The 9,327-nt window shown below is 39.6% G+C and overlaps 1 pseudogene; it reads left to right on the forward strand.

The window, feature by feature from the left end:
* The first annotated feature begins 5,365 nt into the window (after positions 1-5,365).
* LOC102832253 lies at positions 5,366-6,299 on the forward strand (annotated as a pseudogene).
* The last annotated feature ends 3,028 nt before the right edge of the window (positions 6,300-9,327 follow it).

Consider the following 9,327-nt stretch of genomic DNA (forward strand, 5'->3'; position numbering starts at 1 on the left):
CCCTTCAATGTATTGTCCATTTCTGATATTTTGTTATTAATCATTTGGGCTTCTTTTTACAGGTGTTGAATTGTTTCCAAGACTGTATCTATCTTATTTGATTGTTCTCATATTCCTTTCCTGACTTCTTCTTTATTTTTCTCAGACCCTCTGTGGAGCGTTTGGATGCATTTCAATATCATTCTCCTGAATTCCTTCTCAGGAGTTTCTGAAGCCTGCCCTCCTTCCAATGTGATGTCTAGGTCTACCTCCTGTTCATTTGTCTCAGTCATTCTCTTGTTTCTGGACATGTGCTGGTAGGGTCAACTGCTTCTTGGGCATCTTCAATAGTTAGCTGTGATTTTAATAGTTAGATGACTATATGCTGATATTTTATTATGCTTTCTGATTGCCTCCCGATAGATCTGATCAGGAGATGTCTTCCCTTTTCACTGTTTTTATTACTCAACTCAGAGTAACTGTAGTAGGGTTAGCTGTCTATCTGGTTCATAGCAGCTGGTATTGGCTGTTGCATGGATGGTGGGATTTTATAAGGTATGATTGTAGCTTGACTATATGAATGTAATTGCTGTCTCTTCTTGGGTAACATAGGAAGAGAAAGAGCCCCCTTTAGGTAAAAAGGGGGCCAAAAAACAAAATAGCAACAGCAAAAAAACAAAAAACAAAAAACAAAACAAAAAAAACCAGATTGGGTACTATAGTCTATAATCAGAGAAAAGAGAAGAAAAAAAATTCTTTGGCAAGATATGAGTATGACTCTAACCTCCCTCTCTCTGCTTCTTGACTTCAAGGCCACCTGAGAAATTTCAAGATGTCATTGTAGGTCTTTATGATGCAACTCAGGATTATTTTTGGCCTGTTCCTTTTCTAGTTTGTCTCTCTCCCAATCCATAACCCCCATTCAGATCTTTCTTCTAGTAATAAACAGATCAGGGCCAGTTGTATCCATTTTGGGTGGCCATTAGGTTTTAAGCAGTGTCTTTCCCCTTCTTAGATTCTGCTGAGCAGATCTGTGCACATGTGTAGTACATCCCTTTGGGGGTTGGTGATTGTCCACTCAGGCACCCCCTCTAGTCACCACAGTGGAGGTACACAGATAGTGAAAGACCAGTGAACAGAGAAATAAAAAAAGGAATGCCCACACCTTTATCTCTGAGGATAAGTCAAACCTCTGTGGTGAGAGAGCTCCTCTGATCCTTCATCTGCTCTGTTACATCCAAGAGTCCCATTCTGGGAGTCAGTGGGACTGGTAAATCAGAAAACACAAGTTTTGTTGCTTCTGCTATAAATTCCATTGGCTCTAAGCCTTCAAACTTTCTAAATATTCCTTTATATGTAGTTCCGAGTTCTGAGACTGTCCCTTGATTCTGCTTCATCTGCTATTCTATGATATTGCTGGCAGAGATCTGCACCACAATTTTCCCTAATCTGCCATTAAGTCCCAACTCCCCTTACTCCCATTTTTAAGAAACGAAGTTTATATAGTGTTCTTTTATTTTATAGAACTAGATAGACACTATTTCTAGTCTGTGCCTCTGAAGTAATGGTGATCTACAGTAGATGCATGGACAGATATGTAGACTGAATGGATATGGAAGAGAAAATGGAGATGTGGGAGTATACCCACAAATGTGTGTTACAAATATATTTATGAATATGGTGAAGCATGCAAGGGGTAAAATGATGAAAACTTCTTCGATATAAACAAACATCTTGAGGGAATGTTACTGGGCCTGAGGGCTCAGGACCATACTCTTGAGGGACACCAAGATCAATTGGGATAACATAGTTCACAAAGACAAGGTTCTACATCCTACTTTGAAGAGTAGTGAATGGTGTCTTAAAAGATAACGAGAGGCAATTAAATGTGCAACTATTTGTTTCTCCATGTCCAGAGGGAAGGAGAGTGATTAAATTGAAGACACATGAAAATAATTAATCCAATGGACTCATAAATCACATGAACATCAGTCTCCACCACCCTGAGATCAGAAGTATGAGATGGAAATCAACTATCACTACCAACTGCTCTGAAAGGAATCACATTAGAAGGTCCTAGATAGAGAGAGAAAAATGTGGAACAAAACTAAATATCATAAAACGGACCAGATTAACTGGTCAGATCATGACTGGTGCAACAGCTGAGATTACAGCCTTTAGCCATCTTTCAGGTCTGAAATAGAACTCATCCCTCAGCCAAACAAAAGATATACAGAGAGAACAGAAACACTGGTTAGACAGTCACACAACCATTAGAGATTTTTTAAAAAGGTACCATTTATCCAAGAACAATGTTTGGAAGGATTAGGGGAAAAGAAGGAATGGAAATAAGAAAACATCTGGAAGAAGTGAGCTAAGAAATGTTGTGTTGAAAAGATGGCAACAAATGAAATGAAATAAATGAGATGTATGAATTCTTGACCATACAACCTGTCTGCTCTGTAAACCTCCACCAAATTCATAACAAAACATTTTATAAAGAAGATCATTGCCTATTTTCTTGGAAAAGAACAGTCCAGTCCACCTTTTACAAACGAGCCACCAGTCTAATTTTTTTCAGTCTTATGACATTTGTTGTTGCTGTTAAGTGCCATATAACAGTACACAATGTGTCAACTACTAGGGAAAAGATGCACCATGTTGTTTTATTCTTTCTCAATTATCACAAATGAGGTGATGTATAAAAATGAATTAAGATCTAAAATAAGTACTTGTAAACAGCTGAGTGGTATTCTAATAATAGATTTATTTGGGTTACTCCCTGTTGGTTCTATTGGTTTTTAAGTAATAAAAGCTCAAGTAATTTTAAATAACTCATTTTCTCTAGAATAGTTATGAAAATGTTTACCTATTTTGAAAATATGGAAATAAAATGTAATTTTATTAACCCAAACAGTATAATGAATGTGAGATTATGAGAAGGTCAGCATTGATGCTATTTTAAGGGGACATATTTTGTTCGAGGTGTTTTGCTGAAGAGTGGATATACTGGGATATATTTTGCAAGGACACACAGGTTTTTTACAGGAAGAAAATAAAAATTAGGGACTTATTTTGTGTGTGTGTTTCTTTTTATTATTTTTTTTAATTCATTATACAGATTTTGTAATTTTTCAAGAGTTAAGAGTTGCAGTTTAATTTACATGATTATCTAATGAAACTAATGAGAACATGGACAACATTGCAGAAATCATACTTTGCAATGATACGTTGCAGAAATGGCTTGGGAAAGTAAAAATTAAAGTCAACCAAATTTCATCATAAATATCTTTCAGTCAGCAAGAGTCCTTCTTTAAAGTGTTCAGAAAATGTCAATACTGCCAAAGTAATCTATAGATATAATGTTATCCCACTCCAGATTCCAACATCATTTTTTAAAAAGAGGGAAAAAACTAGCCACTAACATTATATGAAAAGGAAAGAGACCCTGGAAAAGCAAAGCATTATTTAATAAAAGTATAAAGTATAGGAGGCTGCACAGGTCCCAGCTCAAAACCTACTAGACAGCAACAATAGTCCAAAAAACCTGGTACTAATACAACCAAAGGCACAGATCAATGGGACAGAAGTGAGAGCCCAGAATTAAAGTCATTCACCCACAGTTAGTTGATCTTCCACAAAGGACCAAAACACATTAAATGAGGAAGAGATATTCTCTTCAACAACCGATGCTGGCAACATTGGGAATCCATTTTCAGAAAAATGAAACAACACTCATATCTCACAGCATTTACAAAACTGACCTCAATGTGGATAAACAATTGAAATGTAAATCCTGTTGTTGTTGTTAGGTACCATAGAGTCAGTACTGACTCATAGTGACCCTATGCACAACAATCTTTCAATTGTTGCCACACTTGAGCCCATTCATGCTGCCACTTTGCCAATCAATCTTGCTGGGGGTCTTTTCACACCTTACCAAACATGATATCCCTTCTCCAGCGACTGGTCCCTCCTGACAATATGCCCAAAGTATGAGAGACAAAGTCTATCCATCTGGGGCTCCAAGGAGCACTCTGGCTGTACGTCTTCCAAAACAAATCTATTGTTATTTTGGCAGCCCATGATATTTTTAATATTCTCCTCCAACACCATAACTTAAATGCATCAATTCTTCTATGATCTTCCTTATTTACTGTCCAACTTTCGCATGCATATGAGGTTATTGAAAACACCATGGCTTGGATCAGGAGTAACTTAGTCCTCAAGCTAACATCATTTGCTCTTCAACACTTTAAAAAGGGCTTGTGCAGTAGATTTGCCTAATGCAACAGGTCATTTGATTTCTTGACTGCTGCTTCCATGAGTGTTGATGGTTGATCTCCAGTGTAGACATGCTAAAGTGAATAGAAGGAATGAGGAGGTACAAGACCTGAACAGAAATTTTCAAAGGTCAGCTTGAGAAGACAAAGTCAAATATTACAATGAAATATGCAAAGACCTGGGGTTAGAAAAAACAAAAGGGAAAAACATGCTCAGCATTTCTGAAGCTGAAGAAACTGAAGAAAAAAATCATGCCTCGACTTGTGTTATTGAAGGATTCTCTGGGCAAATTATTGAATGATGTAGAAAGCATTAAAAGAAGAAGGAAGGAATACGCAGTCACTGTGCCAAAAGGAAATGATCGATGTTTAACCATTTCAAGAGGTAGCATATGATCAAGAGCCAATGATACTGAAGGAAGAAGTCCAAGGCGCATTGAAGGAATTGGCAAAGAACAAGGCTCCAGGGATTAATGGAATCAAAATTGAAATTTTTCAAGAAAGTGAGGTGCCACTGGAGGCACTCACTCATCTATACCAAGAAATTTGGGAGACAACTATCTGGCCAACTGATTGGAAGAGATCTGTATTTGTGCACATTCCAAAGAGAGGTGACCCAACAGAATGCAGAAATCATTGGACAACTTCTTTGATATCCCAGGTGAGTGAAGTTTTACTAAAGGTAATTCAGAAACGACTGCAACCATACACTGACAGAGAACTTCCAGAGATTCAAGCCGGATTCAGAAGACGACTTGGAACAAGGGATATCATTGCTGACGTCAGACGGATATTGGCTCAGACAACTTCAATCTTTTCTCCATTGATAAGAATGGTCCAGGAATTGGCAGGGGACATGGACTGTGATTGAGAAGCGGGTCCCAGCCAGTCTGTACTTTTTCTGAACCAGGACCTGGGTGTGGGCTCCGCCTAGTGGCTGGTGCTAGATGCCACACTGGCACTGCCGTCGCGTGGGTCGTAGTGTGCCGACGTGCAGCTCTGTGTGGCACACTAGGACCCCAGCCACTTCTTGGCCTAGAGCCTCGAACTACTGGAACACTGAGCCAGAGACTGACTGCCACTGCAGGACACTCTGCTTCTAATTGCGAATGGTCTACCTGGCGCTCTACTCCTGCTCAGCGACGTGGAGTTCCACGTGGTCTTGTGTAACCACGTGTCTGCTTGTATCCCAGCGCTCAGGATGGCCAGATGGCTTAAGAAGTTCCTGTTTTACTGTCACTTCCTGGAGCTGCTGCTCACCAGGCAAGAATCTTAAAGGACTTTACAGAGCCAGAGGAACACACCACAGGCATGGCTGGCTGCATTGTAGTCAACACTCTATTTACAGCTAATGTTTTTAAAGACACGTTCAAGACCTTGTCTGGCATCGACCACGATGTGCTTTACCTCTCTCTGAATGTCACCAGTTTTGACTCGGCTGTTCCCGAAAAACTTGATGAAGTGGTCCCCGAAGGAAATAAATTCCTATTTCTCTCCATCAACAGGTATGAAAGGAAGAAAAATCTGGCTTTGGCGCTGGAAGTACTAGTAGAGCTGTGTGGAAGATTGACAGCCCAGGACTGGGGCAGGGTTCAGCTGATCATGGAGGGGGACTATAATGAGAGAGTCCTGGAGAACGTGTAACATTACCAGGAGCTAAGGAATGGGGTCCAGCGGTGGGAACTTGGCCAGCACGTGCCTTTCCTGCGGTCTTTCTCTGACAAACAGAACATCTTCCTCTTTCACAGCGGTACGTGTGTGCTTTACACACCAAGCAATGAGCACTTTGGCATTGTCCCCCTAGAGGCCATGTACATGCAGTGCCCAGTCATCACTGTTAATTCAGGCGGGCCCCTGGAATCCATCCTGCACACCATCAACCTGTGTACTTCTCAGAAGCCATGGAAAAGTTTATTCACAAGCCTTCCTTGAAAACCATAATTGGGACTGACTGGAAGAGCTAGAGTGCAGGAGAAATATTCCTCAGAAGCATCTGCAGAAAAGCTTTACCAGTATGTCACCAAATTGTCGGGATAACCAGATTCTTTTTATGTTCTTTATGCTGGAGTCCTGGTGTGGTGCTAAAGGATAAGCACTGGATTGCTAACCACAAGGTCAGCGATTCAAACCCATCAGCCGCTCTTCGGAAACCCTATAACACAACACGCTGCATTCATTCATAGCATTTTTGTGGTTTGTAGTCCTGAAATCAAAATGACATCTATAATCTGCAGAAGAGATTTTTAAAAACCAAACAAAACTTTGAGCTACCTTCCTATATACCATGCCTCTCTTTCTACTTTTTCAGAAGAAAAAAGACATTTTTTTCTGTAATTATTCCTAGTGTACAGTGTACAACCCCATGCTTGGTAGAATACTTTCACTGTATTTCTTCTGAATTACTATTGCACTGCCTATATATTTTGAATTACATTGTGCCTTAATTGATTTTGATACTCTGCGTCTCATCATCAAACTTAGTTACTTTGACATCAGTGTAATGAGCAGGATTCCTGTTGTTCCAGACAACCAAGTGTTCACTGTCCTCTGCTGAGAAATTTCTGTCAGTCGTGCTCTTTGCCTGCATCCACATTGTAACAGTGCTCTGTATTTACTTTCAAGGATGATTCTTTGTATTTTTGCACCCTGAGATTTGTTAATAAAAGATGTGTGTATCTTAAAAAGAAAGAAAGAAAGAAAGAAAAGAATGGTCCAGTGGTGAGGATTTTTGTTTTCTTTACATTGAGATGCAATCCATAACGAAGGCTATAGTCTTTGATCTTCATCAGTAAGTATTTTAAGTCCTTTTCAATTTCAGCAAGCAAGGTTGTATCATTTACATATCACAGGTTGTTAATGACTCTTCCTCCAATCCTGATGCTATGTTTTTCTTCATATAACCCAGCTTCTCAGACTATGTGCTCAGCATATAGGTTCAATAAGTATGGTGAAAGAATACAACCCTATCACACACCTTTCCTAATTTTAAACCATTCAATGTTCTCATGTTCTATTTAAAGAACTGCCTCTTGGTCCATGTACAGATTCTTCTTTTTTTTTTTTTTTTCATGTTTTATTGTGACTTATATGATATTTTACATGAGAGAACTTTAGTTTTACATTCATGCCATCGTATATCGTCTCATTGCCATGGTTCTAATCCCCTCCATGCATCATCAACCGACCAAAGGGTATACCCTATAAACCCGCCCCCTACACTCCCCCCACCCCTGCATTCTTCAGGACCCAGTCCCTCTCTCTCTCTGGATCCAAAGTCCCCATCCACTTCATCACTCCACGTCATCATCTCTGCCTCCATCTTGGGCCTCACTGCTTCTCTGGGTAGGGTCCCGCTCTCGGCTCTTCTCTATTGATGGTCCCAGAGACCTCCTCTCCTAAACTGGAGAGTTAATAACTCCCTTCCTTGCTACCAAATGTTTACCTTTACATTTCCAACCCTCACAATCAGTCCCGATAACAATCATTCACTATTGTATCACAAGTGACCCTTCTGCATTTCATTTCATCAGCTCTGCCTAGACAGATTGGATAGTACTCACTGGAGATTCTGCCTTCCTCCATGCCTCCTAGCTCTAGGTTCCCTCTTGAAAGCTTGTAAGCCAGTTACTTCTTGCCTTTGTGGTCTCTCCCTCCTATTTGGGTATCCAATGTCCAAGTTGCCCATCTCTGTCTACTCTGTGTGTGGAGGGTCATGTACAGATTCTTTAGGAGCACAATTAAGTGTTCCAGAATACTCATACTTCTCAATGTTGCCCATAGCTTGTCATGATACACATAATGTAAGGCCTTTGTGTAGTCAATAAAGCACAGGTAAACATCTTTCTGGTATTCTCTGCTTTTAGCCAATATCTGTCTGACATCAACAACGATAACCCTTGTTCCATGTCCTCTTCTGAATCCAGCTTGAACCTCTGGAAGTTCTCTGTCAACGCATGGTTGCAGTTGTTTTTGTATTACCTTTAGTAAAACTTGACTTGAATGGGATATCTGAGATGTTGTCCGATGATTTCCACATTCCGTTGGGTCACCTTTTTTTGGAATGTGCACAAACACAGATCTCTTCCAATCAGTTGGCGAGATAGTTGTCTTCCAAATTTCTTGGCATAGATGAGTGAGTGCCTCCAGTGCCGCCTCACTTTCCAATTCCTTCAATGCACCTTGGACTCCTTCCTTCAGTATCATTGGCTCTTGATCATATGGGTACCTCTTGAAATGGTTGAATATCTACCATTTCCTTTTGGCACAGTGACTGTATCTTCCTTCCATCTTCTTTTGATGCTTTCTACATCATTCAATAATTTGCCCAGAGAAACCTTCAATAACAAAAGTTGAGGCTTGAATTTTTTCTTCAGTTCCTTCAGTTTGAGAAATGCTGAACATGTTCTTCCCTTTTGGTTTTCTAACCCCAGATCTTTGCATATTTTGTTGTAATATTTGACTTTGTCTTCTCAAGCTGACCACTTAATTTTCTGTTCAGTTTCTGTACCTCCTCATTTCTTCCATTTGCTTTAACATCTCTATACTGGAGATCAAGTTTCATAGTCTCTTCTGACATCCATTTTGGTCTTTTTCTTCTTTCTTTTCTTCTTAATGACTTTTTGCTTTCTTCATGTATGATGTCCTTGAAGTCATTCTGCAACTCTTCTCGTCTTCGGTCTTTAGTGTCTAATGATTCAAATCTGTTCTTCAGATGATCTGAATATACAAGTGGGTTATATTCAAGGTCATATTTTGGCTCTCATGGACTTGTTTTCATTTTCTTCAGCTTCAGTCTGAATTTGCATATGAACAAGTGATGGTATGTTCCACAATTTGCCCCTGGTCATGTTTTGGCTGATGATATATAGCTTTTCCACCATTTCTTTCCACAGATGCAGTCAGTTTGATTTCTGTGTATTCCATCTGGTGAAGTCCATTTGTATAGTCATCTCTTATGCTGTTTGAAAAAGGTATTTGAAATGAACAAATCATTGGTTTTGCAGAATCTCCAGCATGATTTCTATCACCATGGCCATATTTTGCAATTACTGATCCTTCTTTGTTT

This window comes from Chrysochloris asiatica, unplaced genomic scaffold (assembly GCF_000296735.1).
Source record: "Chrysochloris asiatica unplaced genomic scaffold, ChrAsi1.0 scaffold00070, whole genome shotgun sequence".
Lineage (NCBI taxonomy): Eukaryota > Metazoa > Chordata > Mammalia > Afrosoricida > Chrysochloridae > Chrysochloris > Chrysochloris asiatica.